Source organism: Ovis aries, chromosome 1 (assembly GCF_016772045.2).
Source record: "Ovis aries strain OAR_USU_Benz2616 breed Rambouillet chromosome 1, ARS-UI_Ramb_v3.0, whole genome shotgun sequence".
NCBI lineage: Eukaryota > Metazoa > Chordata > Mammalia > Artiodactyla > Bovidae > Ovis > Ovis aries.
The window spans coordinates 182,122,040-182,130,351 of NC_056054.1; the positions used below are offsets into that span (position 1 = coordinate 182,122,040).

The following is an 8,312-nucleotide window of genomic DNA, read 5'->3' on the forward strand; positions in this document are numbered from 1 at the left end:
GCAGTGTTTAAATTTTGACAATGTTTTCAATACAGTTGATCTTTTGGAGCCCTCTCATCAGTCCTACATATTCTTTTCCATTGAATTATTACTCACATAGTCATTCTGCTCTTGTCAGACCAGAATATTTGATTTTGGGGATGTAAGTAAAAGTGAAAGTCACTCAGTCAAGTCTGACTCTCTGGAATCCTATGGACTATATAGTCCATGGAATTCTCCAGGCCATAATAATGGAGTGGGTAGCCTTTCCCTTCTCCAGGGGATCTTCCCAACACAGGGATGGATCCCAGGCTTCCCACATACAGACAGATTCTTTACCAGCTGAGCTACTAGGGAAACTTGAGAATACTGGGGTGAGTAGCCTATCACTTCCCTGGGGTATCTTCCTGACCCAGGAGCCAAACTGAGGTTTCCTGCTTTGCAGGTGGATTCTTTACCAGCTGAGCTACCAGGGAAGCCCATTTTGGGGATAACCCTGTGTAATATGCCACCAAAGCCTTTGACATTACTTTTGCCCCTTTATAAAGATTCTAATTCTGATCTGAATATTCAAACAGCAAACATAGGAGACTGGAATAAGGACTAGTAGAGGCCAAATAATGGAGACGGAAATGGCAACCCAATTCAGTACTCTTGTCTGGAGAATCCCATAGACAGAGGAGCCTGGTGGGCTACAGTCCCTGGGGTTTCAAAGAGTCGGACACAGCTGAGCAACTAACAGAGGCCAAATAAAGTACATAATCTACATAGTAAGTAACCAAAAGCAAAAGCAAAAACTAAACAAATGGGGTTATATCAGACTAAAAATGCTTATATACAGCAAAGAAAATCATCAACAAAATAAAAAGGCAATCTACTGAATCATAGAAAATATACATAAATCATGTATCTGATAAGGGGTTGTATCCAAAATACATAAAGAACATATAAAACTCAAAAGCAAAAAAAAAACAACAACAAAAAACAAATAATGCCATTTAAAATGGACAGAAGATCTGATTTTTTCAAAGAAGACAACAGATCGCCAACAGGCACGTGAAAAGATGCTGTACACTAGTAATCATCAAGGAAATTAAAACTAAATCCACAATAAGATATCATTTCATACCTGTAATGGCTGTTACCAAGGAGACTAGAAATAATATGTGCTGGTAAGAATGTGGAGAAAAAGGAACCCTTATGTACTACTGATGGGATATTTAAATTGGTGAAGTCACCATGGAAAACAGTATGGAGGTTCCTCCAAAACTTAAAAACAAAACTACCATACAACTCAGCAATTCTACTTCTGGGTATTTATCGGAGAAAATGAAAACACAAATTCAGAAAGATATATGCACTCCCATGTTCACTGCAGCATTATGTACAATGGCCCAGATATGGAAACAACTTGTGTCCATTGGCAGATTAATAAATAAATAAATTGTGGTACTTAAATACAATAGAATGTTATTCAGCCAGAAAAATTAAATCTTACTATTTGCAACAGCATAGATGAAGCTCAAGGGCAATATGTTAAGTGAAATAAGTCAGGCAGAGAAAGACAGATACCACATGAGCTCTCTTTCATGTTGGATATCATCTCCAAGGTCAGAGATGCAGAGAACAGACTTGTGGTTGACAGTGGTTGGGGAGACTGAGAAGTGAAAGAAATGGGTGAATTTTTTTTTCAGTTTAAATTAATTGAATTTTTAAGTGCTACAAAATTAAAGATGATGAACCACAAATGGTATACAATGCCTTTTCAAAAATAAAGGTTTTTGATGCTATACTTCTTAGAAAAAAGAAAAGAAAAGTAACAATGGCAGGAAAAGGTAGTTCCCCAGCACTGGCATACGCATAACTCCAAGGTAAAATGTGCATATAAGCAATCAGAGATATGAAAGTGAAAGTGGCTCAGTCGTGTCCAACTCCTTGCGACCCCGTGGATGATCCAGGCCAGAATACTGGAGTGGGTAGCCTTTCCCTTCTCCGGAGCATCTTCCCAGTCCAGGGATTGAAGCCAGGTCTTTTGCATTGCAGGCAGATTCTTTACCAGCTGAGCCATAGGGAAGCCCAAGAATACTGGAGTGGGTAGCCTATCCCTTCTCCAGGGTATCTTCCCGACCCAGAAATCAAACTGGGGTCTCCTGCATTGCAGGTGGATTCTTTACCAACTGAGCTATCAGGGAAGCGCAAAGATATGAAAGGAATAGATATATTACATAAATCTCATGCAGCCTCTGAACCCTTACCTCTCTATACTATAATGGATGTAGAGACCAGAAAAATAGCCCAAGCTAGAGGGAGTAACATATTCCCACCACTACCATGATTTTCATCATAATCTAAAGAGTTACCAAGAGCTTCCTCCATTTCCTCCATCCTCCAGACGAGGAAAGGTACTTAAATGGTAGCAATACCAATAAATCTTGATTTAAAGCTCATATTCTTTGCCCTACACCAGGCAGTTGAGAGGTTAAAGGTATCAATTCAAACACCTGCTGAAGGGTGAGAAACTTCTTTATGGTATCAGTAATTCAGCTATCTATTGAAAACTAGCATCTCGTAGAAGTTACAGAAGAAGGCATTTCTGGGTCAGTCACGGCAAATGATTACAATCATATTTCTCTATTGCTTGATTGGGCCCCTGTTCACTAATGCCCTGTAACGATCAGCTTCTTTGAGCTGTCATTTCATACCTGATACAAACTGTGATGAACTTCCCCAGACCCAGTTTGGAAAGCCAGTTAAAAACAGAAGGTGGTTTTCTTTTTCTACTCTAGAGTTTTGAGTCATGGGTGGTTGCCTTCCCACTGTGCTTTTAAAAGAAAGAAAATGCCTTCAGTTTGCTGGGAGCCATTTCTTGCATCTCACTAAATACTACTAAGCATCCCACAAGTAATTTATCATCTATTTGCAACAGCACACTGAATGTATTAAGAAAACCTGTACGAGTGGTAGAGCCGAGCAGCCCAGGAAGCTTTAGGGAATAAAATATCTGACAGCAGGTGGCCGGGGTAGACCAGCTGTATGGCTGGACATAGGCACTGTCACTTAACAAGTTAGGGCAGCTTGTTTCTGTAGCTTGTAAGAAGTTGGACACAATTCTATGCCCTTTAGACACTCTGAGCCACCACGGGAAAAGCAGGCATTTCATCATGCCCTGTGCCTCCTTGTTCACGTGATTTTAGTTTGTACTTGAACAGAACAGCTTCATGTGCAGGAGTATAAACATCGGTCCCAGGAGATACTGGACTATTGACCCAGAGTCCATATGCCAGTAGCCTCCTTCCCTTTGGGGAGTGGCCAGTTACCATGGTAACTGGCAGCTAAGGCTTATTAGCCCTTGTTAGTATTTAAAAGATGATTTATAAGCATATAAATAATTGGCAGCTCATTACCAGGTGGGGCTCCTGAACTCAGCTGCCTTTGGCAATTATCTATGGGATTGGAGAGTTGTGCTCCTTCCTATCCTCATGGCTGCCTGCTATCCGCCTCAGAGGGTTATCAACCTTGAAAATAAGGCAATGAGGACACAATCCATCGGCGGCACGGATGGACCCGACCGTGTGACCACTGGTGTTGCTCACCTAGTGGAAGGCACACGAACAGATGGGAGGAGGACAGGCTGCCCGCTTTCAATTTTTCCTTCAGAAAATATACAAACTGTATCCTGCAGAAAGCCTTTGTTTCTTGGCAAATTCATTAGGAGTGCAGCCAGGCTTACACATAAGTTGTTGTTTATTTTGGAAGAGCCCCTAGCCCTGCTCGGAGAAGGCAATGGCACCCCACTCCAGTACTCTTGCCTGGAAAATCCCATGGACAGAGGAGCCTGGTAGGCTGCAGTCCATGGGGTCGCTACTAGTCGGACACGACTGAGCAACTTCACTTTCACTTTTCACTTTCATGCACTGGAGAAGGAAATGGCAACCCACTCCAGTGTTCTTGCCTGGAGAATCCCAGGGATGGGAGAACCTGGTGGGCTGCCGTCTATGGGGCCGCACAGAGTCGGACATGGCTGAAGAGACTTAGCAGCAGCAGCAGCAGCTAGCCCTGCTAGCCCTCCCTGAACTAGCAGTCGCCAACCTGACGGTGCATAGAATAGGTATATTGCATTACTCTCAGCTGTGTGTGATGCGGTGGAGTTGAGGGGCCGCTAGAGAGAGAGAGAGAAGGAGGACAGGTGAGGAAGGGGCAGAGGGAGGCAGGAAGAGAGGGGGAAAGAGAGAGGGATTGAAATTTGAGTGTTTTGGAGAGGTCTTAGAGGAGAATGAGGCTGTGAAATAAACGGAGTAGTTCAATACTTGCAATAGGAATAAACACAATAACTTTGCGGCTGATCACATTTTGAATAATTGGAGAGATCCAGGACAGCCTGAGAGGATCTAAGAAAACGTAGCCCTGAATGTCAGGAATTGGAAGTGTTTGTTGATCAGAGCCACAGTTTTTTTCAAATTACAATTCTGACAGGTTAGACTTGACTTAGATAATTCTAAGTTTTGGGAGTTTTGTTTTTAATTTTTAGGGACTTCTTTCCATATGTAATATGTTCAATGGTTTTGGAGTCCTGAATAATTAAGAAAATATACTCATGAAGACCACAATGCAGTCATCTCTCTAAGAAACAATATATTATTATTGTTGTTGTTTTGGCTTGAAATATAAGGAAGGAAATGGGAAGATAACTGGAAAATACTACAATGGTAATAAGAAACAGAAATTTTGAAAGAAGGAAAGACTTTAGAGAAAGAGACTAAGAAGAGGAAAAAACTGGATGCTAAAAAGATGTTCCATCTGAAGCTTTCTTTCTTTCATTTACAGGGGATCTCAGGAACCTAGATCTAAGCATAGCCAGGCATTGCTACTTGAGGGATGACACAAGAAACGGTGAGTATCAGCTGTGCATTGCTCTACAGGGCATTCCACCAACTCCAGGAGGAACATAGACCAGCAATGATGATATGTTTCTCAAAGCCAGAGGGACTGATTAACCCTTCAATTATTTTAATTTCTATAATAGCATATTTTCTCCCCCACTCAACTCAGTACCTAATTCCACTGATGAGCACCTAACTCACCAGCAACTAGAAAGTGTTATTCAGGTTGATTAAATACTATTTATGGAAATACCCTTTGTTTTAATAATTGGTAGTGGTACCCTCTACAAAGTGGGGGTTAATTTTCTTGATCCCCTCTCCATCTTGCTGAGATTTTTTAACACATCATAATGCTTTCTGAACAAAAGCAAGAAGTAAATGAGAAACAGACCTTTGCTCTATTCCAAATAAAAACAGAAATAACAAGCACTTATATAATTTTAACTATATTTTAGATATCATCATAACTCATTTAATCCTCTCAAAACATTTATAAATTAGGCATTCTTTATCTTCCTCTTTTTACATTTGAGAAAACAAAGATGTTAAAAAAATTATTTAAGAATTCAACAAGGAGTAGTAAATCAGAAACAGATCTGGAACTTGAATACTTAACATGAGATACTGTCCTCCTGTGTCCCTCCAATCCATCAACAATTGTATCAAGAAATGTTTCCATGCCCAGTTATGAAGCAGAACGCTATAAGAAAGCATAACACTCCCCAAAATAAACAAACCAAACCAACTAAGGTACACAATCTGTTTTCCTGAATCCCTCAGAAAAGTGACATTTCAAAGAATCTCTGCTGCTGCTGCTGCTAAGTCGCTTCAGTCTTGTCCAACTCTGTGTGACCCCATAGACGGCAGCCCACTAGGCTCCCCCGTCCCTGGGATTCTCCAGGCAAGAACACTGGAGTGGGTTGCCATGTCCTTCTCCAATGCATGAAAGTGAAGAGAAAGTGAATTCGCTCAGTCGTGTCTGACTCTTCGTGACCCCATGGACTGCAGCCTACCAGGCTCCTCTGTCCATGGGATTTTCCAGGCAAGAGTACTGGAGTGGGGTGCCATTGCCTTCTCCGTCAAAGAATCTCCAAATAAATTCAATTCCAGGGATGAACACTTCATAAGACAGAAAACATACAAAGTTGTTCCCTCCCTGGTTGACTAGGAGGAAAAGAAAAATCTCCGCATAGACAGGAAATCAGCAGAATTTTAAACAAAGTGTTAAGGCCTGCTGGGATAGATTTGAATCCTGAGCTCCCAGTGGCAGAGTAAGTTTGCATTCGCTCACCAACACTATTGCTTAGGTGCTTACTGAGTGTTCAGGGGCAGTTTACCAAAGGCTTGAAAGCAGGAGAGGAGAACCAAGAAGGATCAATTTCAACTCAGGATTTCAGCTTCTAGGAGCTGGAGACAGATAAGAATTCTGAGAAAGAGAGTGCTTTGATGCATTCTGGGCAAAAAGATGGCCCTAAGTATAGTGAGACCAAAGGAGAATGCAGAAAATTTCCCCAAAACACAAAGAGCTGGGAACCAGGCTGCAAGAGCTGAGAGATCTTCATGTTTAAGAAAGCTAGTAGTAGGACAGAGAGGCATGGGGATCTGTGAATCTCACTAGTGCTCAGATCCTAAGCCTACCATAGGTAAATTCTAATTCCAGTTTGACACTTAAAGCCTGTGGTCAAACTAAAATTGCAACAAAATTCAAACATCTCAAAAAGAGATCAGATTTATTTAGTTCTTCACTCTAGATTTTTTCTAAAAATAAATAATATTTATATCATTTCTACTGTGTTTACATGTCTAGTACCATAAAATTTACAACACACAAAGAAGAAAATGCAAATCACGGTTAAGAAGGAATATACGAAGAGGGAAGACCCAGACGTGACCCAGAGAGTGGGGTTATCAGTCAGAGACTTTAAATAAAGACAAAATAAAATAAAAAATTAAACGGCTAAAGGCTCTAGTAGAAGAAGTAGGCAACATGAGGAAGAGATGGGGATTCTGACAGAGATATGAATACTATATTAAACAAAAGGCTACTGATGCTTTCAGAAAAAAGTCTATATCATAAGCACACAGTTCATTAAGTGAATTTAACAGCAGACTGGAGTCAGAAAAGTATCCTTGAAGAAAGATAAATAGGACACCTCATTAGATAAGGACCTGGTACTTGTTTCATGAAATAGCAACTGAGAAGGATTTAGCACTCCCCAGGGCCTGAAGAAAAACCCAGGGAAGGAGTTAAGATTGAGAACAGTGATATGGTAATTCGAAGCTGGCTGGACTGGATGGTTCTTTGGTGCACTTCAAGATTAAGGGGCATACAGCACTTAGCAAACTAACGAAGCCTATTGTGAATGACATGCTTTGTCAGTGAGGCAGACTAGATTCCAGACTGTAGGTAACAATCAATGAAACAGATGTACCTGCTCATATACCAGCTGGAAATGAAACAGATGTACCAGCTGGAAATGAAAGATGAAGGTGCAATTGATGTGTTCTGGCAGCAGAGAGGAGATGTCTACTGAAAGGGGAATGTTCTACTTTACTCCAGACAACATTGTTCACAATTAGAACACCCAAGTTGGTCCTACCACATCCTAACTACTGCAGAATATTTTTTTCTATGCTTTCATTTTCCTCTTCCCCATTCTTTTATTGTACTTAGTTACTGGTGTATATACTCAAGCATACTGCATTAAAAAAAAATAAATAAATGGCCAGTGTTATGCTTTGATCAACACCAGCGGAGCTGGGATGGGGGAAATACTAGTTCTGTGAAAATACCCACCTTTCTCCATTAGTGGCATGTTCATTCAGCTCTTATCTTTATATTCCAGTAAGTTATTTCATACTCACTGTTCAACCAAAAAGGAATAACATAAAAATCTTTATACATTTGGCTCAGTTGGGGAATTTTAATGCTCTTCCTTTATCATTGTAAAATCAAGAATAATATTATGCATTTTTTGTATATAGAGCAATCTGCCTTGAAATAGAAGTAAATTAGCCTGAAATAAAAGAATCATAGTTTTCCCTTCATGTCAAGCATCTTGTGTTCCCCAACTAGGAACTGAATCCAGGCCCCCAGCGATGAGAACGCAAAGTCCTAACCACTGGACCACCAGGGTATACCCAAGCATCCTGCTGTTTAAATACACTTCTTGCTTAAGATGGAAAAAAAAAAAAAAAAGTCAATAGAAAGTATTCAAACTGAGGCAAAAATAGTGAAAAGATAGAGAAGTGCTTGAGATCTGTGGGACAATATCAAGCCTACCACGAGTGTAGAAAGAGAAGACAGAGAGTAGGGTAGGAAAAAAAATATTTAAAGAAACATGGCAGAAAATGATTGAAAATGACTGAAAGACATTAACTTACATATCTAAGACCCTCAGTGGACTCCAGACAGAGTACAATAAAGCAAAATACACATAAGTTCTTCATAGT

The 8,312-nt window shown here is 40.4% G+C and overlaps 1 pseudogene; it reads left to right on the forward strand.

The window, feature by feature from the left end:
- The first annotated feature begins 3,458 nt into the window (after window positions 1-3,458).
- On the forward strand, window positions 3,459-7,393 carry LOC114110960 (small ubiquitin-related modifier 2-like; annotated as a pseudogene).
- Window positions 7,394-8,312: the final 919 nt, after the last annotated feature.